General features: G+C 45.0%; 1 protein-coding gene across 1 annotated transcript in view; it reads right to left on the reverse strand.

Moving 5' to 3' along the window:
- The window catches only part of Rbp6 (RNA-binding protein 6), a 992,472-nt gene that overhangs the window by 571,444 nt on the left and 393,528 nt on the right, over window positions 1-27,500 (reverse strand). The gene's annotated exons all lie outside the window — the stretch shown is intronic.

The following is a 27,500-nucleotide window of genomic DNA, read 5'->3' on the forward strand; positions in this document are numbered from 1 at the left end:
ATTCTCTCTCTCTCTCTCTCTCTCTCTCTCCCAGCTGAAGGGAACCACCACCCACACACACACACCCTCCTCTCGTTTCAAACTACTGTCTGTGATCGACCCACGGCAAGTCAATAGCGGATGGAATTATTGAGCAGGAGAGGCTGGAGTGGGTAGATGGCCGCTCTTCTACCCACCTACCTATCTACCTACCTATCTACCTACCTGCCTGCTTACCGTCCTTGGAATACCAACTTACCTGCCTTTCTACCTGCTTACCTTTGGGATTGCCTGACCATATAATCATTCAATATCTATCTATCTATCTATTTTCCTCTCTCTTTCTCTTCTCTCTCTCTTCGCTTACCAAATTACCTGTATATCTATATCTATCTTCTATCTACTTACCAATTATCCATCTTCACAGCTCAACCTCTTAGTACCTACATCAAACAACCGCCATTCCTACCACTATCTTTGAGCCAACCAACTAGCTACCCAACCGGCATCCCTACCACGTCCCACGGCTCTTACAACCAACATTCCTACCACAATCCTCGAGTCAACAAAGCAACCAAACCAATCAACCTACATTCCTACCACCCAAACAACACTGACCACAAATAACGGTACAAACAAGTAAAGAAATTAATATGATTCCTACCACAACTCTCCCAAACACCCAACTACCACCACCACCACCACCACAATCCACCATAACCACCACCACTACTACCATTATCACCCACCACTACTACCAGCAAGTACTACTACCACCACCACCACCACCACCCACCACCCTCACCACCACAATCCACCACCACCAACCACCACTACTACCACTATCACCCAGCACCTACTACCACCATCCAGCAACCAACATCGGGGCATAAAGGCGTAAACACAGCTGGAAACAGGAGAAACAGACAACAATGACAACAACAGCTGAGAGGCAGACAATGCAGGAGAGGGGGAAACGAAACTGAAAAGAGACTGGGAGAGAGAGAGAGAGAGAGAGAGAGAGAGAGAGAGAGAGAGAGAGAGAGAGAGAGAGAGAGAGAGAGAGACTAGTGATAGGCAAGAGAGACGGAAATAAAGAGGTGAAAAGAAAGGAAGCAGGGAGGAAATGGACAGAGTGAAAAAAAAAAAAAAAAAAAAAAAAAAAAAAAAAAAGGGGGTTGCTGAAAACATGTGCAGTGAGAGAGAGAGAGAGAGAGAGAGAGAGAGAGAGAGAGAGAGAGAGAGAGAGAGAGAGAGAGAGAGGAGGGGAGGCTGCGAGACAATGCAAGCGTCGAAATGTGAACTTAAAAACAAAACAATGGAAGAGCATAAATGAGAGAGAGAGAGAGAGAGAGAGAGAGAGAGAGAGAGAGAGACTACTGACATTTATAAGGTAGAACTGAGGTAGACAAACACATAAATACATAGAATTGATAGATACGACAGATGGACAGGTAGACAGATAGATATAGAAGGGAAGGATGGAAAGTACAGAGCCCAAACCATCAATGAAAAAGTAACGAAGGAAGAAATGAAGGAATAAGTGAATAATTATGGAACAGACAATACGATGACAATTCATTCAAGGAGGAGGAAAAAATGAAGAATACGAACATCCGGGAGGGAGGGAGGGGAGAAAAGAGAGGGAGTGGAGAGAAGAGTGAGTGGGGAGGGAGGAAGGGAGGAAAAGCGGTTAGGGAGAGAGGGGAAGGAGGGAGGAAAAGGGGAGAGAGGGAGGAAAAGGGGTGAGGGAGAGAGAGAGAGAGGTAAGGAAGGTTGGTTATGCATGAGTGGGTTTCACCTCCTTGATGCTCTACCTCCTCTCTCTCTCTCTCTCTCCATATCCTCGGGTTACTCCTCCACTCTTCTCTCATTTTCCCTCCTTTCGTGATTCTCAAATTTTCTTCTAACATATCGTGTGTCATTATTCTTGAAGACGAAGTGCCTCTCTCTCTCTCTCTCTCTCTCTCTACCTACCTATTTAACTATTATCTATTTCTTTTTTCTTCCTCTCACTCTTCCACAGAGAGAGAGAGAGAGAGAGAGAGAGAGAGAGGCTTTATTTCGCTATGCATAGTATTCAAATCTGGTCCACTCTCTTTCTCTCCCTTTCTTTTATCTGTGTTATTTTTACTCCCTCTCTCTCTCTCTTTAATCTCTCACTTTTTTCTCACTTCTTCCCCCTTTCTTTCTTCTCTTTTTCTCATCATAATCTCTTTCTTTCCTCATCCCCCCCCCTCTATCTATCAGTCAATCTATCTCTCTCTCTATTTACCTGCAGTACTCAATTGCATGTCTCAAGTCTAAGTTCATTCAGTCTCTCTCTCTTTCTCTCTCTCTCCTCTCTCTCTCTCAGCCTCCTCTCTAATCCTCCTCGCCAGCCACTATCTTTATCATATTTTTTTTTATTCATTACTTTGGGTGAAAAGGCGATTTTTTCATTGTAAGTCGAAAGCTACAGATAACAGATAATCCAAGACTGGGAGGGAGGGAGGGAGGATGGATGGATGGAGGGAGGGAGGGAGGAGGGGAGGGATTGAGGGAGGGAGGGATGGAGGGAGGAAATAAAGGACGAAAATTATGAAGGAAGGAAGGAAATAATGAATGAAGGGAGGGAGGGAAGGAAGAAGGACTGGAGATAATAAGGTAGAATGAGTAAAAAAAAAAGAAAAAAAAAAGGAAGGATGAATGGAGGGAAGGAGCGAGGGAAAGGAGATAGAAGGAAGAAAGAAGAGAGAGAGTGAGAGAGAAAAGGAGGGATGGAGTGTGGGACAGGAGACAGAAGGGGAAGAAGGGAGAGTGGAAATGATGGAGAGGGGGGAGGAGGTTGGAGGGAAGAGAAAGGAGGGGAAAGGAAAAGTAAGGTGGAGGGAGGGAGAGATGGAGGGAGGGAGGAAGAGTAAGACTGAGGGAGGGAGGAGTTTCTTTCTGTGGGTAACAAAGAGAAATAAAGACGAGATGCTGGTCACTGATACTGCCCTCACCCTTGCCTTCCCACGCCCATTACCTCACACTCACTCCCTTATCCCTTATATCTGACCTCTTCATTCCTCATACTTTTATTCCCTTTCCTTCCTCCTCATTTTGGATCTATGCTTTCCTTTAAATCATTTGTGTGTGTGTGTGTGTGTGTGTGTGTGTGTGTGTGTGTGTGTGTGTGTGTGTGTGTGTGTGTGTGTGTGTGTGTGTGTGTGTGTGTGTGTGTGTGTGTGATATCCATGTACGTATAAAGCTGTTTAAATATAGGCACACATGTACAATTTTTTACTTACATACACAGAAGCACTTCGGGTGAGCACATACCTGAAAAAAAGGGAAAACAATATTAAATTCAAAGTACAATAGAAATCTTATACAATAATAATTTTTAATATATTTTATACTATGATTTATATTACTGTTCAAATATCGTTCTACCTCTAACTTACTTTTTCTCACTAAATTTACCTTCTCTAATCTGCTATGCTCTCTCTATCTCTCTCTCTCTCTCACACATACACACACACACACACACACACACACACACACACATTCATCATCCACAGCGTCATTCACATCCTCATCTCCATTACCATCATTATCCATATTCCCGTCATCTTTCACTTCATCCTTCATCCTCAGACCCATCATCTTTCTTCTTCCTGCTCCTCTTCCCCTTCTTCTCCTCCCTCCTCCTCCTCCTCCTCTTCTCCTCCCTCTTGTTCCTCCTCTTCTTCTTCTCCCTCCTGCTAAACCTCCTCCTCCGTCTACGTCTATTATCTTTTCTTTTTATTTTCATTCTCTTTCTTCTAGTTCTACTCCTTCTTCTTCTTCATCTCCTCCTCTTCCTTTTCACCCTCCCATTCACTCCTGCAATTTTTCCCCGACAGCATTCATCATCTCCATTATCTTCTCCTCCTCTCATAGTCTATCCTCCCTCTTATTCTTCATACATCCTTCATCCCTTTTACTCCTATTTCTTTTCTCCCCTCCATTTATTACCCAACTCTCTCTCTCTCTCTCTCTTCCCTTTTCATTACCCTGCTCCTTTTCCGTTTATCTTTCCTCCTCTTCTTAGTTTTCCTTCTTTTCCTTATTCTCCTCCCTCTCTCCTCCTCTCCCTTTCCACCCTCATTTCCTCTCCCCTTCCTGTTCTTTCCTTTCCTCTCTTTCCTTTCTTTTCCTCTTCCTTCCTCTCATTTTCTCCTTTCCTTCCCCTCCCATCTCTCGCTCCTTCGTCGTCCTTCCTTTACCTCTCCTTTCCTTCCTGCTCCTCCCTCTTCCTCTCCTTTCCTTCCCTCCCTCCCTCCCTCCCTCCCTCCTCTCCAGCTCCACTCTCCACACAAGTGATTAATTTATTATCCCACAAAGATCAACCAACTCCACCCACTCTCCGCCCATTCCCACCCACTACCTCATTCACACCACCCCTCACACCCACCCATTTCCTCTTTCACACCAATCCTCAGACCCATTCCCGTATTCATACCACTCTCACACCCATTCCCACCCACACCACCACACACACACACACACACACACACACACACACACACACACACACACATTCCTACACCCCTTCCCACCCACTTCCTCATCTATCCCAACCCTTAAACCCATTCCCACCCACTCTACTCCCACCCAGTATCTCATTAAGTTTATACCCTTACAACCACACCCACACTTCCACCCACTCCTTCATTCACCCCACTCTCCACACCCATAGTTACCTCTCACCCCATTCCCACCCACTCTTCTCTCACTCCCACCCACTTTCCTCTTCACGCCAGACCCACACCTCAGATCCCGCCCACTCTCTCCACTCATTCATTCCATACCTCACAGAACCCATCCCTCTCTCTCTCTCTCTCTCTCTTACATTTTCTTACACCCACTTTCACTCCTACAATTACTTTATCCCTTTCATTCTCACTCTCTTACGTTTTATGTATTATCCAACTCCCACGCACTCTCATTAACCTTTTCAGTCTCTCTCTCTCTCTCTTTCTCTCTCTCTCTCTCTCCTTATACCTCCAACTTTAATAATGATACCGTCTCCCTTAATCACCCTCGGTTATTCTCCCTCCCTCCCTCTCTCTCTCTCTCTCTCTCCCTCTCTCTCTCTCTCCTCGCCCCAGTGCCCGTGCAAGTGGCAGGCGGGTTCATTACTGAGGGGGTGGAAGGCAGGGGGGAAAGGGTGGGGTGGCGGTCACGACTCAACCCCCCCCTCACCTTCCCCTTCCCCCACCCAGGTACTGATTTCTCTCTCTCTCTCTCTCCCTCCCTCCCTCCCTCTCTCTCTCCCTCTCTCTCTCTCGGTACTGTGCTCTCCTTGCCTCCCATCTGACCCATCTTCACCCCCCCATTTTTTTCCTTCCCATCCCCCTACTCTTCTTTCTCCCTTCCTTTTCTTTCCCCCTCCCTCTGCTCCTCCTTTTCCTTTTCTTCTTCCATTCCTTTTCTTCCCCCTTCATCCAATCCTCTAATTCCTTTCTCTCACGTCTTTCTTCTTTCCTTTTTTTATATATTTTATGTTATTATCCTCTTGTTTCTTTCCTTTTTCCCTCCACTTTCTTCCTCCTTCCTTCTTTTATCATCCGTACTTCCTTCCCCCTCCCCCTTCTCTTTCCTTTCCTCCCACCCCACTACTCACTCCCTCTTCCTTCCGATCTCCACTGCCTCCCCTCTCATATTCCCCTCCACCTTCTATATCTCCCACCCTCCCTCTCATCTTCTCCCTTTCCTTTCTCCTCCCTCCCCTCTTCCCTCCCTCTTGGCCTCCTCCCCCTCCTTTCTTTACATCCCTCCCCCTGCCTCCCCTGCACCCCTCCCTCCCTCCAACACAAAGAACTATAAAGCAAGCCGTTTAACAAAGAACAAGCTCAGGATGCGTGGGTGGGTGGGTATGTGGGTGGGTATGAGGGTGGGTATGAGGGGGTATGGGTGGGTATCAGGAGAGGTATGTGGGTGTGGCTGGATGGGTGGGTATGTAGGTGCTGGTGTGGGTGGGTGTCAGGGTGGATATGTAGGTGTGGGTGGGTATGTGGGCGGATATTAGGACGGGTGTGGGTATGGGTGGGTATCAAGGAGGGTGTGGGGGAGGGGGTAAATACGTAGAGGGAGGGGAGGATAAGACGCGATTGGGGAGAGAGGGGAGAGAGAAAAGAAGTGGTTGAGAGGGAAGAAGAAGAGGGAGGAGAAGCGGGAGGGAATGGAGAAGAGGGAGGAGGTGAGAAGAGTGAGAAGAAAAGAGGAGTGAGGAAAGAGGAAAAAGTATAGAAAAAAGATCATTGAGAAAGGAGTGGACTAAAGGAGGTTAAGAGAATATGAAGGAAGGAGGGAAGGAAGGAGAAAGGAAGGAAGGAAGGAAGGAAGAGAAATGGAAAGAAGGGGCGAGGAAGGAGAAGGACTATAGTGAATGGGAAAAGCCAAAGGAGCAGAGAAGAAGGGAAAGTGGGGGAAGGAAAATAAGAGGGGGAAAAAAGGCCACACTGAGATGGAAGAGGAGTGGCTTAGCAAGTTGGGGGAAGAGGCCGAGGTGAGGGAGAGGAGGTGTGACGAAAGGGGGGAGGAAAGGAGGTGAGGGAGGCGAAAAACACCAGGATAACCCCTTCTCCCAAAAAAAAAATAATAATAATAATAATAATGAAGATGTTAGAACTTCAAAGAAAATAACACAAGAAAAAATAAAGGAGAAAATATACGAAGTGAAAAATACCAAGTTGAAACCAGAAAATATATATAAAGGAGAATACAAGAAATAAAAAAGAAATATATGAGAAAATAATCAAGAAATTAGTATCAGGTAATATTACAATAAAATCACAAGTTCACTGCTCTGAAACTGAGTAAAATGGAAGCATGGGAAAAAAAAATAAAGATGATTACAGCAAAGGAAATGAAAACCAAAAATGTAATCTTTAATAATTATGATATTTATACAACGGAATGAGAAATATATTAGACAGAAAAAAATAAATATAAGAAATAATGTGTTAGTTGAATATTAATGTAAAATAATGGAGGAAGCTGAATAAATGTGAAGATAATGCCATAACACAGTAAAAAAATATATAACATTAAAAAGGAGGAAAGATAGATGATGATGATGATAATAATAATAATAATAATAATAATAATAATAATAATAATAATAATAATAATGAGAAACCAAAGAAAACATAAAGTCTCTGTCTTATAAGTAAAAAGGAAAAGCTAAAATATCTAAACAGAAAGACAAAACAACAACAAAACTCAATCAACCACAATGACGAACTGAACAATAAAAAAAAAATGGGAACGAAAGCAAAATAAAAAATAATGAAATACGAAAAAAGTGTTACAAATAAAGGAGGTTACGAAACAGAGAGAGAGAGAGAGAGAGAGAGAGAGAGAGAGACCCTTCATCTTGCACACGCATCGCTTCATTGGAGAGTTAAGCACCAATCTCCACCACTCTCCATTCTGCATTTTTTTTTTCATTTTTTGTTATTCATTTCTCGCCATTTTACATTTTTCGTTTTACATATTCATTTTTTAATCCACTCAACAGATTTGTCTATTTTCCCCATTTTCCATTTTTCCTATTAAATTTTTTTCACTCAACATTTTTCACTTTCCTGTTCATTTTTTCCTCTCCAGTCTACATTTTTTCCCTTTTCCTATTCATTATTTTTGCTCCAGTCTAATTTGTTTTATTTTTCCTATTAATCTCTTACTCTCAATCTCCATAGTTTTTTCCCCTGATATTCTTTCCTCTATATTCTACATTTCTCTTTTTCCCTGTTAATTTCCTCTCTCTTCTTCATTTCTCTTTTCATTTCTTATTTTTTGCTCTCTATTCTACAGTCTTCTCTTTTTCCCTATTAATTTCTCCTCTACATTGTACTTTCTTTTTAATTTCATGGTCGGAACTAATCTCACGCCCGGAACCAGGGTCAAGGTCTTGAAGTTCGACTAGAGTATGGCACGGTGTTCTCTCTCTCTCTCTCTCTCTCTCTCTCTCTCTCTCTCTCTCTCTCTCATACGTATACTCCTATTCTTACTTCTTATATCTTCTTCCCTCAATCCTCGTTCTCTCTCTCTCTCTCTCTCTACGCCTGGGTGCTCTTCACTGCATAAGGAGGAGAGGAGGAGGAGGAGGGGGTGAAGACGACGGATGGGGAAGGGGAGGGGGAGGAGGAGGGATAGGGGGAGGAGGAGGGATAGGGGGAGGGTAGACTCTACGCTTGGCTGGAGGCTTGCAAGGCTGACTTAATTCCTCCCCCCTCCCCACCTACTCCCAATTCTACGCTTAGTCCCCCCTCCCACCATGACCCTCATCTTCCCCTTCTCCCTCCCCATCTTCCCCCGCCTCCACCTCTCCACCCTCCTCACTTACTCCTCCTCCCCCTCCTCTCGTAACTCTCACGCCTTTACCCTCTCCCCATCTTCCCCTTCCTCCTCCTCCCCATTTTCACTTCTCTCCCCCCTCCCCATCTTCCCCTCCTTACCATCTTTAGCTTTTACTCCCCACCTTTTAATTCCCTATTGTTTGACCAGTTTCTCTACATCTATAATTTCCTTTTTCCATTCTCGTTCTATCTCTGTTTATCTATCTATCTATCTATTTCCCCTATCTTCTTTTTCTATATCTATCATCTTTTATTCCCTCCTTCTTCTTTTTCCCCCACCTCCTCTTCCCCCAAACTCTCTCCCCTCTTTTCTGTTCATCGCTCCCCTTTCCCTCCCTGCATCTTCCCCCTCCTCCCTCCCTCTCTCTCCATCTCCTTGTCCCTCTCCCTCTCTCCCCCTCTCCCTCTCTCCCCCTCTCCTTTCTCAAAACATCTCAAATCCTTCTTCATCCCTACACACCCTCTCCCTTTTAACTGATTACAGTGCCTCTATCTATCGACTGCCTTTGTCTATCTGTCTCCTTTCAACACCCCTATCTATCGGTTCTTTTAGTTCATCTGTCACTTTTACCGCCTGTCTACTAATATAACTACTAACTACAATCTATCTCTATACCTAACTGTCTCTCAACCTATCTATGGTGCAATGTATCTATTTCTTTGTCTGTCTACCTCTATATCTATCCGTCCACTTACCTACCTGCCTGTCTATATCAGTATGCCTATTAGTTACCTACCTACCTGGCTATTTGTCTACCTATCTATCGATCTGTCTACCAGATCCATCTACCTTACTCACCTGTATGCCAGTCTCAAACTCATCAACAATTAATCTCACCTTCTCTCTCGCCCTTCCTCCCTCCTCTCTCACCTCCTGCCTTCCTCCTTTCTCACCTCCTGCCTTCCTCCTCTCTCACCTCCTCCCTCCCTCCTCTCTCACCTCCTCCCTCCCTCCACTCTCATCTCCTCCCTCACTCCTTTCCTATCTCCTCTCATTTTGCCTCCTACCCTTTCCTATCCATTCCTTTCTCACTCGTTTCTCTCTTGCTCCCCTCCCCTCCCCTTTCCCCTACCTTCCCATCATCATTCCTTCCTCGTCTCCCCTCCTCTCGGCTCTCTTCCCCCTTCCTCTCTTTCTCTCCTTTTCCCCCTTCCTTTCCCTCCCTTCCTTCTCCCCTTTCCACCTCCTCCCTTCCTCTCTTTCTTCCGTCCCTCCCCTTCATGTCCTCTCCTCTTTTTCTCTCCACCATCACATTCCCACCTGTACTCCATTCTCCCCTCCCCCTCTATCTCCCCCTCTCCCCTCCATCTCCCCACCTATCCTCCTCTTCAGCTCCCCTCCCCAACGTGTTCCCGGAATCTGCCAGTCTTCCTCCCCCTCCCATCCCCTCTCCCTCCCCCCAGCAGTCACCCCGGTCTAGTTCGTGACTGTCGATGTGGTTGACTGGTTACGGCAAGCAGGGAGGGGGAGGGGGAAGGGGGAAAGGGGGTGGAGGGGTAGGTGGAGGTGGAAGGGAGGGGATGGGAGGTGAAGAGATACGAGATAAGGAGAATAGGAAAGGGAGAAGTTGTGGAGAGAGAGAGAGACAGAGAGAGATGGGGGATAAACTGCAAAGGGGAGAGAAGAGGGAGAAAGGTGGAGATAAAAGATTGGGAGAATAGGAGGGGGAGGTTAGACGGAGGAGGAGGAAAGAGGCAAGAGATAGGAAGAGGAAGAGATGGGGGAGGGGAAGGGCGAAGATGAGGGGAGGAGAGAGAGATGGAGAGATAAGGAGGTTAAAGGAAAGGGGGAGAGGGAGGGGAAGAGAGAGGAATGGGTAGGGGAGGGGGAGGGAAAGGGGAAGAGGGGTGGAAAGACAAGCGATAAGGAGAATAGGAGGGGGGGGGTTATGATAGGTGCATAGTTAGGTAAGAGAGAAGAGAGAGAGTAGGAAAGGAAGAAACACAAAGGAAGAAAAGATGGAGAAATGGGGGGGAGATACGAGTAGGAGAAGGATGGGGAGAATATAAGTGAAAGGGGGAGGAGGACAGAGATAAGGAAGGTATAGGGAAAGGAAAGGAAAGAGAGATAAAAGAGAAAGAGAGATAAAAGACAGTGAGGAGGAGGAGGAGGAGGAGGAGGAGGAGGAAATAAGTGAAAAGGAGGGAAAGAGGTACAAAAGGTATGCGGAGAAAAGTGGAAGAGGAAAGTGAAAGATAATGGGAGAGAGAGAGAGAGAGAGAGAGAGAGAGAGAGAGAGAGAGAGAAAGGGAGGGGGAGGGGGACTGAGGGAGAGGGAGGGGAGGAAAGATGAGTGAAGATGGAGTTGAGAGATACAAGATAAGGAGAAGAATTACAGTGAGAGCAAAAAAAAAAGTGAAGAGAGGGGAATGACGGGAAAGAGACAAAGATGAAGGGTTCGACAGGGGAGAGGGGAGGAATGGAGAAGGGGGAGAAGGGGGGGTAGGAAGACAGGCAGGAGGAGTAAAGGAGAGGAGAGAGGAGGGAGAGTGAGAGGACATGTACAAAGGAATGGAAGAAGAAGGGGGATATGAAGAGAGAAAAAGAAAAGGAAAAAGAAGAGAGAGGGAAAGTAATCCAAGGAAAGAGAGTGGAAAAGAGGAATGGAAAGAGAGAAGGAGGGTAAGAGAGGCAGAATGAGAAAGAATGAGAGTGAGCGAGAAGACAAGGAGGAAAAGGAGATGATGCAAAGAAGAATGAACAAAAAAATAAATAAATAAATAAATAAATAAAGTTAATTCAACACTTTCTTTACTTCCCCTCACTCTCTTTTCTACGCTTTCTTCCTTTACGTTTTTCTTCCTACCTATCTCATTCTACTTATTAACAACCTTCTTATTAGTCATTATAGTTATTTCTCTCCATATTATTGAACCTTTTTATTTCTGATTGCATTATGATTATTTACTTTCATTATTCATTCAAATCATTTTCTTTCATAATTCATTCTTTATTTATTTTTTAATTCTTCACTTACTTCAAATTATTAATACACTTCTAATATTATAATCTATATTACAATCTATCTTTGAACCTATATCTATTAATCAATGTATCTACCTCCCTAAATATCTATCTATCAGTCAATCTATCAGGCCCCCTTCTGTGTGTGGTCCATTCAGAGATAGATGCAGGAAGTTGTCTTTAAAGGGATCAGTTCCGCCCCCTCCCCCTCCCCGTCCCCCTTCTCTCCCCTCCGGTCCTTGTCTCCCCCTCCCCCTTTTTCTCTGCCCTCCTTGTCTCTCCTCTCCCCCTGTCTTCTCTTTTGTACCCCCCTCTTTACCCCACTCCTCATCTCTCCTCTCTTCCTGTGTCCCATCTCCTCCTCTTCCTCAACGCTTCTCTTTTCCTCCTTGTCTCTCCCTTTTCCCTTCCCCTCTCTCTCCTCCCCTACTCTTTCCCTCTCTCTTCTCCCTTCCTATTTCCCCCTTGTTTATCCTCTCTCTCTCTCCCCCTCAAAAAAGAAAAAAAAAACTCTTTCCATCTACCCCTTCCATCCCTCTCTCCTCTTCTTCTCTCCTCTCCTCTCTTCTCCTCTCCCCCCCCCCAAACCACTGCCATTACAACGTATTATCAAAAATCATCGTAGTAAAAGACAGAAGGGTTTGTGTGTGTGTGTGTGTGTGTGTGTGTGTGTGTGTGTGTGTGTGTGTGTGTGTATGTGTGTGTGTGTGATGGAGATTCTTTCAGTGCCAGTAAACAGAAAGACAGATAGATAGAAGGATAGATAAATATACACTGCACATATACTTAAAGAAACAGATAGATGAGTGGGCAGGTAAGAACGTTAGCAGGTTGACAGTAATTATTTTTTCAGGTGTTCGTTGTTAGGTAATGTACGTAGATGATAAAGGTAGGTAAGCAGGTAAGGGAAAAATTAGCTGAGTCAGTAGGATATCAGAAAGGTAGGTGAGAAGGCTGTCTGGTAGGTAGGTAAGTAGGTAAATATGCTCCATGGTAAGTAGGTAGGTAAGTAGGAAAGCAGTATTGTAAGCAGGTAGGTAAAGTAGGCAGACAGACAGGTGATACAAGCAGGCAAGAGTACACCTGAGCAGGTAGAGATCGCTCTGTTGAACATATCCCCCCCCCCTTTACCCCCTGCTGCCTTGTTCACCCACTGCTGAGAGAGAGAGAGAGAGAGAGAGAGAGAGAAGGGAGGTAAATTCTACAATGTCACGTTACGGTCTGCTGTTTTCCTCCCTCCCCCCCCTTCACACTCTTCTCTCACTCCCTCACACTCTCCTTCTCACTTTCTCCCTCCTTCACACTCTCTTCTCACTCCCCCCTCCTCTCCCTCCCTCATTTCTTCCACACCTTCATTCTCTCCCTCCCTCCTTGTTTCCCTCCATCATACACTCTACCTCTCCCATCACCGTTTCCCTCCTTCCTCTTTCCCTCTCTCTCCCTCCCACCCTAATTCACACTCTCACTCTCTCTCTCTCTCTCTCTCTCTCTCTCCATTTTGCCTCCCTAATAAGCACTCATCTCTCCATCATTACTTGGAGGTGGGATGGTAAACAGGGAGGGAGGCAGGCAGGGAGAGATGGAGGGAGGGAGGCAGGCATGGAGGATGGGAGGTGAGGGAGGGAGGCAGGGAGAGATGGAGGGAGGCAGGCAGGCAGGGAGAAAGGGAGGGAGGGAGAGTTGGAGAAGAAGTGGGGGGGAAAGGTGAAGGGGGGAAGGAGGGATGAAAGAAGAAAATAAGGACACAGAAAAGATAGACAAATACAGGTAAATAGGTACATAGGTAGTTAGAGAGAGAGAGAGAGAGAGAGAACCCAATCACACCGGAGAGAAATGGGTGAGACATGAAGGTGGTTGGTAAGGGGAGGTGATGGATAGGCTCTCTCTCTCTCTCTACCTACCTACCTACCTACCTATCTATCTATCTATCTATCTAAATATCTCTATATCGTTTTAACCTCACATGCACATAATAAACAGAGTAATCACAGCAACAGTTACATATTTAGCACTCTCTCTCTCTCTCTCTCTCTCTCTCTCTCTCCCCGCCGTCTAAAAGGCTGTCACCTCACATCCCTCTGGCCAACGACAGGTAATGGACGGACGGCGCTGCTGTTGTTGCTGTAATATTGCAGGAATTTTGATCATGATGGGTCTAGAGTAAAAAGGAAACGCAATATTAACTCCCTCTCCTGCTATTTATTTATCACACACACACACACACACACACACACACACACACACACTCCGTCCACTTCAGCATGGCCCAAAAATGCCGTCTCTCCACTTTGAATTTTGATTAGTAGCGAAATACTGAAACTCGAATATGGTGCTAGTCACGAAGAAGTGCTATGGAAACGATATAAAATTATTCCGAAAGTGAGCTACGTGATATAAGCTGCAAAATGACAAGTGAATCATATAAGGTTGAATCTTAAGCTTTGTATAAGACGGAGATAAGAAAACAGAGGAAACAGAGAAGAAATACACAGAGAAGGAAGTTGATAAAGATAAGAGATAGATTATAAGGTGAAAAAAGGCGAGAAAGAGATAAAAGAAGATAAAAAAAAAGGATGAAAGATAGGAAACAGAAGGAGGGTGAAAAAGGAACAAAGGGAAGAAGAGAAAGGTCAGGAGGGAAGGAGGTGAAGGAGGAGGAGAGAGGGAGGGAGGAAAGGAGGGAAGCTGGGTTGAGAGAGGGAGACAAAAAGAATAGCAAGTGAAAAAGTATAGTGGGGGATGAAATGTACTGGAACAAAGGCGAGAGAGAGAGAGAGAGAGAGAGAGAGAGAGAGAGAGAGAGAGAGAGAGAGAGAGAGAGAGAGAGAGAGAGAGAGAGAGAATATTGCTTGAAAGCGGAAGAGGAAGAAGAAGAGGATTAGGAGGAAGAGAGAAGCAAAAAAGGAGGGGGTGAGAGGGAAGCACAAAGCGAAGGAGGAGGAAAGGAAAGGGGTGAAGGAAAGAAGGAGGGAAGAACAGGTGGGAAATGGAGAGAGAAGGAAGCGAAGGCCAAAGAGGAGAGAAGGATGGAGGGAGGGAAAGAAGGAGTGAAGGATGGAGGGAGGGAAAGAAGGAGTGAAGGATGGAGGGAGGGAAAGAAGAAGTGAAGGATGGAGGGAGGGAAAGATGGAGAGAAGGATGGATGGAAGAAAAGAAGGGGGGAGATGGAGGGAGAAAGAAGCTCAAAGCCAAGGAGGTGGGAATGAAAGGAGAAGGAAAAGAAGGAGGGAAGAAATGGAGGGAAAAGGAGAGAGAAGGAAGAGCAGAGCCAAAGAGTGAAGGAAAGACAGAGGGTGACATTGAGGAAAGAAAAGGAGGGGGAGAAAACGAAGAGAAATCCAGGAAGGAGAGAAGAAAAGAAGGAGGGAAGAAAAGGAGGGAGAGGGAGAGAAGGAAGGGCAAAGCCGGGTTCAGGACTGTCTTAAGCTCAAGATGATTATTGTGTCTGTTGGAGAGAAAGCCTCCTTCTTTCCTTCCTTCCCTCCTTTTCCTTCCTCCTCTCACTCCCCCTCCTTCTTTGCCTCCTCCTTCCTTTCTGTCTCATCCTCAATATTCTTCCTTCCCCCTTTTTCTCATCCTCATTCTATTTCTGCCTTCCTTCCTTCCTTCCTCATCTTGATCATGTTTCCTTCTTTCTTTCCTTCCCTTGAGAGGAACAAGGGAAAGAAGAGGGATGGATCATAGGAGTCAATAACAATAATAATAATAATAATAATAATAATAATAATAATAATAATAATAATAATAATAATAACATCAGTAATAAAAGTAAAAAAGAACACAGGGATAAGAGAAAGTAAGGAGGAGGAGGAGGAGGAGGAGGAAGAGGGACAAATAATAAAAAATGATAAAATGAATTAGAGCAAGAAGAAAAACAGGAATAAAAGTATCGTTAAGCAAGAAAGTAAAATAAGTAAGGAAATAAGTAAGGAAGGATGTAAGAAGAGAGTAGGAGGAGTAGGGACAGGTAATATGAGAACCAGGATGAACAAGGCCCACGCTAATCCTTTACTTGGGGCAGGATGAACAAACTCTCTAACCCTTACCCTCCCTCCCCCCTTTCCTTCCTTCCCTCCTCTTCTTCGTTCCCTCTCTCTCTCTCTCTCTCTCTCTCTCCAATCCCTTCTCCCCGTCCTTCCATCTCTCCTTTTCCACCTCTTCCCTTCCTCTCCCTCCCCCACCTTCCCTTCTCTCTCTCTCTCTCTCTCTCTCTCCCTGCCTCCTTCCTTCCTTCCTCTTTCTTTAGCGCTTTTTTAACTTCCTCATTCACGGGGAAGGCTGATCGTTACTGAACAGGGACAATGTTTATTTTCTATTCATTTATTATTTATTTTGTTGTGATAAGCCCTCACAAACTGCGGTACCAAAAAATTACATAAACATACAGACAGATAGATAGATAGATAGATAGAAGTAGGCAGATAGATAGATACAGATGGGCACATTGACTGAAAGAGGTAGGTAGGTGGGTACGTAGATAGACTGACTGATAGATAGAGACAGACTTGTGAAGCTTACTCCTATAGGAACAATAGTGTAAGCGATATCCAAACTTCCCAAGATAGATGAATAGACAGAGATAAATAGATGGATAGATAGACATGTGGCCTGATAGATGGATAGACAGATAGGCAGAGAGACAGATATAGATAGACAGAGAGGTACACAGCGAGGGGTAGACAGACAGATTCCTAGAAAGACGAGAGAGATAAAGTTAGACATAGCTTTATCTATTTTACAGCTGACATTTCTAGAGGCTGCCAAGGGACTCTGCAAACATTTCTAACTTTTTAACATATTGATAGATAGACAGACAGGTAGATAGATATGGACAAAGATATACATAGATGGATAGACAGATAGACAGCTAAAGGTCAGTAGATGGAAGTATTGAGATATATATAATTATGCGATAGAGATAGATAGATATATGGATAAATAATACAGGCAGACAGGTGGATGAAGATAGAGGACAGACCTGACAGATAGATACATAATTAGATAGATAAAGACAGACAGACAGACAAACACAGACAGATAAATAAAACGAGATGCAGGATATAGAGACCGACAAACAGATTTCGAAATGAGCCAACAAACTCTGTCAAACTCTTTCCAATAGTTGATTTAGTCTGACGAACAGCTTTGTTAGTGAGGCAGGTGCGCTTAGTTGGTTAGACAGGTGTGCTTCATTAGCCAGGTACGCCCAATTAGTCGAGTTGGTTAGTCAGGTGCATTTAGTTAGTCACGTGTGCTGTCAGGCGTTTAGGTGTTAGTCAGTAAGTCAGTCAGGTGCATAGTCAGTCAGTCAGGTGCACAGTCAGCCAGTAAGTCAGTCAGGTGCATGGTCAGTCAGTCAGTCGGTGAGTCAGGTGTGTTCGGCGGTGTGACCTTCGTCGTGGCAAAAATTTCAGTCTGTTCCGAAACCTACAACCTCGTGGTGACCGCAGCCTGGGTTTTTACTCCCTGGCATGTATCTTGCTTTAATCTCTCTCTCTCTCTCTCTTTCTCTCTCTCTCATGCTTCTTTTTCCTTACTCTCCTCTTCTCTTCCATTTTCCCCTCATCTCCTTTCTCTTTGTTCTGACTACTCTCTCACTCTCTCTCTCTCTCAAATGAATGAAGAACTAAAGGGAAAGAAAACGATGAAAAATACTGAAGGGAGACAAGAAGAAAGCTAATAATAATGCGTATCAACAATGCGTGGATGATAATTTTTGCTCAGTATACAATGCAAGGGTAGTGTGTGTGTGTGTGTGTGTGTGTGTGTAGGTAAGTAGCTAGATACGTCCGTGTACTTGTAAATATATGTATGTCGGCAGGTAGACAGGAAGGTAGGCAGGTGTATGTATGTATGTATACATATGTGCGTGTGTCTGTAAAGAGGTAGATAGGCAGGTACGTAAATGTATGAATGTATGTGGGTAGGTAGATAAGATGGTGTGTGTGTGTGTGTGTGTGTGTGTGTGTGTGTGTGTGTGTGTGTGTGTGTGTGTGTGTGTGTGTGTGTGTAGGAGTTTTTGCCTAGGCCACCCTGTATGGACTCCGGGATTGGGTGTCTGGCAATAGATGTACAGATATTCTCTTGTTCTCTTATTACTCCATCCACTCTTCTCAATCTTCTCTCCTTTCTTATCTTCTCCCCTCTCCTCTCTGTTTCCCCCCCTCTGCTCTCTACCTTCTCTATCTCCCCTCTCCTCTCTATCTTCTCCTCTCCCTCTATCTCCCCTCTCCTCTCTATCTTCTCCTCTCCCTCTATCTCCCCTCCTCTCCTTTCCTTTATTTTCACTTCCTCTCTTCTCCTCTTCTCCCCTCTCCTCTCACTTTTTCTCCCCGCCAATTACAGATTCGTTTATATTATCCTCAGTTCCTTCATTTCAACATCTTCTCTTCCTTCTTTTCTCTTTATCTTCTCCTTTCTTGGCTTCGTTTTTCTCCTTCTTTCATCTCTCCTACATTCTTTCCTTGATTTGCCTCCTCCTCTCTCCTCTCTTTCCTTTCTCCTCTCTTTTGAGCTTTTTTTTTAATTTTATTCTTTCTCCTCACGTTCTTTCTTTTTCTTGGCTTTTCATTTTACTCATCCAAAATTACGGAGGAGGAGGAGGAGGAGGAAGACGAAGAAGAAGAGGATGAAGAAAAAGACAAAAGAAAAAGAAAAGAAGAAGAAGAAGAAGAAGAAGAGGAGGAGGAGGAGGAGGAGGGGAGAAGTCGCTTACGTGAATGTCACCCTCAATAAAACATTTCTCTCCCTTTCTCCCTCTTACAGTTCTCTCTCTCTCTCTCTCTCTCTCTCATTATCTTTCGTCTCTTGTCTCTCTCTTTTTATGTAATATTTCATCTTTCTCTCTTTTCTTTACCAATTTTTTCTTTCAATATTTTCCTAATTATTTTTCATCTCCATCTTTTCTTCTTTTCTTTCCTATCCTTTTATTTACATTTAATTAATTTCCTCCTTCGTTTCTTTATTTCCTTCACCTGTCACGATCCCCCTCCCTCCCTCTCTCTCTCTCTCTCTCTTTCCGTTCAATTTCTTCTCAGATTGCCACCATCCTCCTCCTCCATCCTCTTTTTCCTTCCCTCCCTCTCTCATTCCCTCCTTTCTTTACTCCTTCCTTCTTTCCTTCCCTCCATTCCTTCCTTCCTTCCTCCCAGACCTAGTTAAGGGCTACTAATACCTTCATGAAAGCCGGATTCACAGCCTAACAGCCGAGACGCACTGGATTAAGGCAGGGAGGGATGGAAGGAAGGAGGGATGAAGGGAAAGAGAGAAGGAGGGAAGGTGGAGGAGAGGAGAGAAACAGAGATAGAGGGAGGGAGGAAAAGAGAGACAGGGGGAAGGAGGGAGGGAAAAAGAGAAGGAGGTTAAGTTGAAATTCTGGGAGGGCGATGGAATAGGAGGAGGGAAGAAGGAGAGGACGGAGATGGAGGGACTTGGAAGGATGGAGAGAATGGAGGGGGTTGAGAGGAGGGTGGAGGAAGGGAGGTTGGGATAGATGAAGGGAATGAAAGAGAGAGGTTGGAATAGACGGGAGAAAATGGTGTAAGGAAGGAAGGAAAGGAGGGAAGGAAAAAAGGAAGGCAGGAGGGAAGAAAGGAGGCTGGGACAGACAGAAGGCAGGGGGGAGTCTGAGAGGAGGGGCGAGACAGGAGGACACCCCAAGCCTAATAAAGTAACCAAAATAAACACAACTAAATAACGCACAGCCGTCTCAAAAGGGTGTCTTTATTTTTGACCTTATTCTTGTTTGACTTCCTTTGGCAGGGATGATTACTGCAAACTTTCAGGCATTAATCTCTTCCTTAGACACAAACTCCTTCATCTCCAAGACTTTACTATTTTCTTATTTTCTTCACACCAGGAACAGATAATCACATTCATTTCACGACACATTATTCATTTCTATCCAAATTTTCTCCTTCTCTTCCCAATGTTTTTATTTATATCTAATTAGCTTCCGCCTTTATTCCTTTATTTTCCTCCTTCTATCCTTCTATTACTATGTCCCTTCTTAGATACAACTCAACTATCTCCTTAATTATTAAATGTCCCTTCTTAGCGTCTTAATTAATCCCTCTAATTTCTCGAAGGCCTTTCTAAGTATTCCTCGGCAGTTATGATGAATGATAAATACGTGCTCAGTATGAAGAGGTTAAAATAAAACAGAGAGAGAGAGAGAGAGAGAGAGAGAGAGAATGAAGGGATAGATGGATGGATACAAAGGGAGAAATGATGACAGGGAGGGAAGAAGGGAGAGACTGATCATGAGACACTGAGGGAGAGAGGGAGGAATCAAGAGATACTGGGGAGAGAGAGAAGGAGGGAAGACGGCAGAGAAGACGAGAGGGAAGGAGGGAAGGAAGATGACTGGTTAGGAGGGAGGAAGGGAGGGAGGGGAGTTGTCAAATGAAATGGGAAGAAGGAGGGGGAGAATGTGGAAGGGCGTGAGAGGGGTAACGAGGGAGAAAGAGGGAAATAGGAAGGGAGAGAAGATGACAGGGAGGAAGAGAAGATGGCACGTAGGAGGGAGGGAGGAAGGGAGAAAAGGAAGGACGGAGGGAAGACGGTAAGGATGGATCAGGAGGGATGGAGGGACAGACGATGGGGAGGGAGGGAGGGGAGGGAGGGAAGATGGCAACATAGGAGGAAGAGAAGACGGTAGGGGAGGGAGGGATGATGTCTTAAGGTAGGAAGGCATGTAGGGAGGGAGGGAGGGAGGGAGGGAGGGAGGTACGGAGGGAGAGAAGGAAGAATAGATGGAGGGCGGGATGGAGGAGGTCATGATGGAGAGACGATGGCAAGCAGCAAGAACAGAGCGATGGACGAAGGATGGATGGATGGATGGACGACGGGTGGGAGGGACGGAGGGAGGGAGGGAGGAAGGGAGAAGGTCAAGGCTACTAACCACAGGAGCGGCAGGGAGAGAGGGTGAACCAGGGCCACGCTGTTTCTTATTCAGGCAGGGAGAGGGAGAGAGGAGGAGGAGGAATGGAGGTAAGGAGAGAGGCAAGAAGAGTGAGGGAGAGAAACGGAAGGAGGGAGGCAGAGAAAAGGGCCGAAGGAGGGAGGGAGAAAGGGAGGGAGACAGAGAGGAAAGAAAAAAGGGAGGGAGTCGGAAAAGGAGACAGAATAGAAGGGTGAGAGAGAGAAAGAGAGAGAGAGACAGAGTGTGTGTGTGTGTGTGTGTGTGTGTGTGTGTGTGTGTGTGTGTGTGTGTGTGTGTGTGTGTGTGCTTGCGCGCGTGTTTGCTACGTTTAATTGTGAGTGCATATCTGAATAAGTCTCTGTGAGTGACCACCTGTGTGTGTGTGTGTGTGTGTGTGTGTGTGTGTGTGTGTGTGTGTGTGTGTGTGTGTGTGTGTGTGTGTGTGTGTGTGTATTTATGTATGTATGAATGTATATATGAAGGTGAATGAATGCATAATATATGGATGTACGTATAAACCTGCTCAAACCTACGCACACATGTATACTTTCTACTCACATACACCGAAGCACCTGGGACGAACACATACCTGGAAAGAATAATAAATAAGATTAATTAAAAAATACATGAAGAAATTATGTCCATCATTCTCTCTCTCTCTCTCTCTCTCCAACATCAAGAGAGAGAAACTTGTCCACTACTTAAATACTGACTCACAAACACAAGAAAACAGTCATTTCTCTTTCTTTCAACTTTATCGTATTCGCTCGGTTTACTATTACTACTACTACTACTACTACTACTGCTGCTGCTGCTGTTACTACTACTACTATCCCGCAATACCTTTCCTCCTCTTCCTCCCCAAGACCATTCCCCCTCCTCCTCCTCCTCCACCTACCACAAACCACCCCTCCTCTTCCTCCTGCCACAAACCACCCCTCCTCCTTCCCTTTTCTCCCCATCTCTCTCCGTCTGGTGGCCTTTCCCTCCCTCACATTCCCATTAATATCGAAGTAGATGAGGAGGGGGAGACTCAAGACGTACCTTTCTCCACACCTTTCAAGTTCAAATTCCTACGAGCTCAGCAATTTTTAAAAGTCGGAGGCAAAATGTTCAACTCCTCTCCTCCACTGCGTCTGCTTCACACTTAGGGAATGTCCGTCACTTTCCTCCCTGACTATCATATAAAGGAGGGTCACCTATGGACAGGGAAACACGCCAAGTCTCTCTCAGTTTAGAAATATTAGCCAGCTCAGGAAAGTGAGAGGAAGAGGTGCGGTATTAGGCAGAGAAACATACCAAACCTCTCTCTGCTTAGGAATACTAGCCAGCAGAGAAAAGTGAGAAGCAGAGGAGATGAACTATTAAGCAGAGAAACATACCAAGCGTCTCTCTGCTTAGGAATATTAGCCAGCAGAGGAAATTAAGCAGCAGAAGCGGTGAAATGTTACAAACTTTTATCTCCGCCTGTACCCGGACCAAAATTAGGCACTGAAGCCGACATGAACACTTGGCCAGGCTGTAAGGCGATCAGGAATGGAATTTATAAACTTTCTTAAGCCTGCTCTGTGTTATACTGTTTTGACACTAACTTGGCCTAAATTTGCCGTCTCTCCATCCTGAATGCTGAACTGTAAGAAAAGATTATCCCTAAAATATGCTGCTAGTCACGAAGAAAGAACATGAATAGGGTGCAGAGCCACAGCATTGCCTCTCTGTCACTGAGTTACGTGAAATAAGCTGCTAAAGGACGGAAATCTGGGCCAAGTTAAAGCAAAAGGAGTATAGTTTGGTTGTAAAGCAACTGGTGGCTACACTGATAAGAATGGAAGACAAAATTTTGGACAAGGAATTTTATATATATACCGAAACTGAGAAAAGTTAACAAATCCCAAATTGTGACGTGAAAGGCGTGACCTACTACAAGTTGGCTGAAGTGTGATATATGGCGTTTTGATACCTCAGACTTCAGTGTGATACCTGGCGTTTTCATACCTTAGATTTTACTGTGATATGTGGCGTTTTGATACCTTAGATTTTAATGTGATACCTGGCGTTTTGATACCTTAGACTTTTAGGTGGTATTACGGACTTAGGCCCGTATTCTCCTGTGTAAAGGATGCTCCCTGACACCTCTTCCTAAGCGATTTATTTTGTTTATCACACCTTAACCTCCTTTTCTGTGCCATTTAACTCATTCAAATACCACCAAACTCAGCATAAATAACACATAAATATCAACCAGCCGTATCCAAAAATAAACCGCTAAGGGAGAGGTGCTAGGGAGCTTCCTTACCCGACGAGAATACGGTATTTAACCATTACACTTGGATGATCAGTTTGTTTCTATTACCGTTGCACGATTGTATTCATTTTTTCATCCCTGCTCGCTTCCTTCCTTTCTTCCCTCCTTTATCATGACTCCTCTTCCTCCATCCATCCTTCTATCTCTGGCCTCTTTCCCTCTTACCTTTCTCGTCCTCGCTTTTTTTTCTTTCCTTCCTTCCCTGTTTTTCCTTCCTCACTATTTTTCTTCCTCGTCTCCTTAATTTCCCTCCCTCCTTACCTCCTCGCTCTTTTTTCTTTCCTTCCTCTACTCCTCCTCCTTTTCCTTCCCTTCCTCCACTCCTCCTCTTTTCCTTCCTTTCCTCTCTTCCTGGACAGTATGAAACATTTCCTTACTCTCGCTTCTTATAAAAGTGTTGAGTAATAAAATGCCAGAGACACTATGAAATCTCTCTCTCTCTCTCTCTCTCTTCTCTTCTCTCTCTACGCAATACCAAGTCTACTCTTTGCTTCTCTTCATTCTTCCTTTCCTACCTTATTCTTCCCTTTCTTAGCACCAAAATTATCATCTTATTTTTATCACCCTATTCCTTTATTCTTTTTTTTTCCTCTTGCTCTTCCTCCCTCTCCTTGCTTCTGTCTACTTCAGTCTCCCTCAGCGATACAGTTTTCTGCTTTCTCTCTCTCTCTCTCTCTCTCTCTCTCTCTCTCTCTCTCTCTCTCTATCTCTCTTTATCTCTCTCTCACTTCAGTTCTTCCACATTTCTCAATTATTCACATTATTTTCCTTAAGATCTTTTCCTGTCTGCTTAATTGTCCTTTCTCTTCCTGTCCCATTCTCTCTCTCTCTCTCTCCACGTCTACATCTTCCTCCTCTCTTCTCCTCCTCCTCTCTGCTTCCCCCCCACCCCACCCCCGTACGAAAATTATAAATCTGACAAGGGGGCAATTGTGTATCGGGACAATCCATTTCCTTTATTAGTTCCTCCTCCCCCTCCCCCCTCTTCTCTCTTACCTCCCCCCTCCCCCTCCAACCTCTCCTCTCTTACCTCCCCCCTCCCCCTTCAACCTCTTCTCTCTTACCTTTCCCCTCCCCTTCCAACCTCTTCTCTCTTACCTCCCCCCTCCCCCTCCAACCTCTCCTCTCTTACCTCCCCCCTCCCCCTCCAACCTCTTCTCTCTTACCTTCCCCCTCCCCCTCCAACCTCTTCTCTCTTACCTCCCCCTCCCCCTCAGCATCTCTCTTTACTCCTATCTCTCCCCTTCCCTCCCACCTTTCTGTACTCCTGTTCCTCCCTCTCTCCCTCCTCTTCCCTCTTTCCCCCTTCCCCTCCCCCTCTTCTCCCTTTACTCCCCATTCCCATTATCTTCCTCTCCTCCCACTCCCTCCCCCTTTTGTCTTTTTTCCTCCATCTCCACTTCGTCTCAATTTCCTCCGCCTCCCCTTCCCCCTCTCCTCCCTCCCACTCTCCCTTTTCTCTCTTTATCTCCTCCCACTCCCCTCCCCTCTCCTCCCTTTACTCCCTTCCACTCTCCCTTTTCTCTCTATCTCCTCCTACCTCTTAATCCCTCCATTTCCAACTACGCTTCCAATTCTTCAATCTCTCTCTTTTTTTTTTTTTTTCCCTCACTCCTCCTCTTCCTTGTGTGTGGTCCGAGTTTCTCCCACCCACCCACCCACCTCTCTCTCTCTCTCCCATCCCACAACCTATACTGCCACCACCCCAACCCATCCCACCCCCACCCCACTCCATCTCATCCCCTCCAACCTGATGCCACCCCACCCCATTCCACTTTAGACCACCTCACCCAATCACCCTATTCCTCTCCCATCCCATCTCCTTCTATCCCATTTCATCCCATACCACCTCATCCTGTCCCATCCCATCCCCTTCCATCTCACCCCTTTCTCTTCCCATCCTCTCTCCTTCCCATCCCACCCAGCCTCATTCCGACCCACCTGATCCTTCTCCCATTCCTCCCATCCCATCGGTCGATAAATTCCACTTTTCCACACGCTGTCCAGGATTATTGATTTTTAAAACAGTGGTGCCCCGGCGCTGCTGCAATAAAAGTGTTCCGCGGAATTTATGGCGATTGAATCCTACGCTGTGCTTTGGGAGGGGGGGTTGGGACTGGGATGGGGCGGGATTGGGATTGGGATGGGGGGGAGGGGGAGGGAGTGCCCGAGGGAGGCGCTACTGTAGACTGGATGGGATGGTGAGGGGGAGGGAGAGAGGAGGAGGAGCGAGAGGGAAGGGCTACTGTACTTTGAGAGAAATATATAGAATGATAATAAAGAAATAAATATAGAGAAAGACAGAAAATTAGACAGCTAAAGGAAACAGATTCAGGCAGACAGATAGATAGAGAAGGGATAGACATGTATATACAGACAGAGAAAAGGAAAGAAATACGGAGAGAGAGAGAGAGAGAGAGAGAGAGAGAGAGAGAGAAACCTTTACCTAACAAGTCCGAACCCAAATAAAACACGTAGGCAAATCCATGGCAGCAGAAAGATTAACAGATACAGTTTCTAGTTACCTGTCTTCTAGTATTTTTCTAAGACTAATTAACTCGCTTTCTTATTAGCACGGAGTAAATTCTCAAGACGTATCTAGAGCCGCAAAGAAGGGTTTACTGGGATTATTATTATTATTATTATTAGGCAGGATTTCCCTCAACCTAACATCCCTACCTAACTTAATTTACCGTCATCTAACTTAACCTGATTTTGGAGGTGGTGGCGTCACACACACACACACACACACACACACACACACACACCCTACATATATGGCCCAGATTTTCGTCCTTTTCCAGTTTATATCAACGACAGTAATACTGACAACGCTACGGCTCTACATACCTATCCACAGCACTTCTTCGTGACTAGCAATATGATCTAGTGTTCATTCCTCGCTACAGCTCAGAAATGACGAGGGAGATGCGGCAATTTTAGACCAGGTTAGAGCAGAAGGAACATAGTAATCACCATCACAGTAATAATACTCAAAATCAGAGAAAAAGTAACGGTAGCAGGAGTAATCAAAGTAACCATCAATACCCCTAATCATCACCATAGTAAAAGTAATCATAGTAATCAGTAATCATCAATACTATTTCCATTCCCGACCCAATCGAAAATTCTCACGCATTTTCAGGCAGTCAGTTCACCCAATGCAAAAATTTCTGCACGCAATTTTTATTCAAATGGGGAGTGGGGGGCGGCTACGCTGGTGAAAATTCTAAATTGCGTGTGCTCTAAATTGTGTGTGTGTGTGTGTGTGTGTGTGTGTGTGTGTGTGTGTGTGTGTGTGTGTGTGTGTGTGTGTGTGAGAGAGAGAGAGAGAGAGAGAGAGAGAGAGAGAGAATTTCCTCGTAAACCAAGCCTAATTCTATGTAGTTTGGTGTCATTTCTGCCTGGCCTCCCGAACTCTCTCTCTCTCTCTCTCTACCAGTCCATCTCTATCAACATCTCTAAGTATGTGCACGAAAGTGTGTGTGTGTGTGTGTGTGTGTGTGTGTGTGTGTGTGTGTGTGTGTGTGTGTGTGTGTGTGTGTGTGTGTGTGAGAGAGAGAGAGAGAGAGAGAGAGAGAGAGAGAGAGAGAGAGAGAGAGAGAGTTTGAGTGCTTGAGTGAGGGTGCTTGTTCGCTATAGTGTTTTATTTCACACTTCTGGCATGCTATTACGAGAGAGAGAGAGAGAGAGAGAAACCTAAGCTAGTAAAAGCATCGACTGCAAATTTAAACAATGCCGGCACACACAAAAAAAAAAAAGGGAAAAAAAAAAGAAAAATGAAAATGGAAAAGGAACAGAAAAATGCGATTAGAGGAAGAGGTGTGATGGAATGTTAGTGACTCATTCCACTGGCCTGTTCATTCCCACAGTTGTTGTTGTTGTGGTGGTGGTGGTGGTGATGTTAATGTTGTTATTGTGGTGGTGGTGATAGTGATGATGCTGGGTGTTGTGAAGGTGGTGTTGCTGTTGTTGCTGCTGGTGGTGATGATAGTGTGGTGGTGAAGATAGTGATGTTGTTGTTGTTATAGTGGTAATGGTGGTAGTGATGATGCAGGGGGTTGAGTGATGTTGCTGCTGTTGCTATTGTTGTTGTTGTTGTTGGTAGTGGTGATGCTGATAATGTGCTGTTGTAAAAGTGGGTGTTGTGATAGGAATGTTACTTTTATAATGATGATGATAATGATACCACTACAGAGCCTCTCTTTACTACTGTTGTTGCTGGTGACACTATTACGGTAATGTTGTACTTGCTGTTGTTGTTGTTGTTGATAATGTTGTTGTTGTTGTTGCAGGCCAGGTGTGTCATTCATTCTAATGGCGGGGGAAAATATGAACCTCAAAATTCTGGCACAAATACACATGTACACCCTAACAGCTCCAAACAGTCACGTACACACACACACACACACACAAAATCTTCACGTACACACACACATAAAGAGGCGCGCAAACACACACTTATGCAATACCACGTTTATCAAATGCGTAACTAAGGCACACACACACACACACACACACACACACACACACACACACACGCACGCACACACACACACACACACACACATACATACATACCAGTCATTCACAGACTCGATCCACTCCACCTCTGTGTGTGTGTGTGTGTGTGTGTGTGTGTGTGTGTGTGTGTGTGTGTGACGGGGCTGTAGGCAATGTAAACGGATTTCGCTGTACGTAATTGTGAAGTCGGAGAAAATATGTACACACACAATATTCATTCACGTCCACATCCGCATCCACACGCACACACACAAATAAGCAACACGCACACAAAATATAAGTGTGTACATCTATCTATCTATCTACCAATATAAAACACAAACTGAGGCAGAAATACGAGATCTGCTTTTATATCTATCTATCTGTCTATCTATCTAAGCCCCATCTTTCATAATTAGCTCTCCGCAGTAAATCTTTGTTTAATCCTAAATC

The sequence above is a fragment of the Coenobita brevimanus genome, chromosome 90, assembly GCF_032717465.1.
Source record: "Coenobita brevimanus isolate Jiangsu-jjx chromosome 90, ASM3271746v2, whole genome shotgun sequence".
NCBI classification, from domain to species: Eukaryota; Metazoa; Arthropoda; class Malacostraca; order Decapoda; family Coenobitidae; genus Coenobita; species Coenobita brevimanus.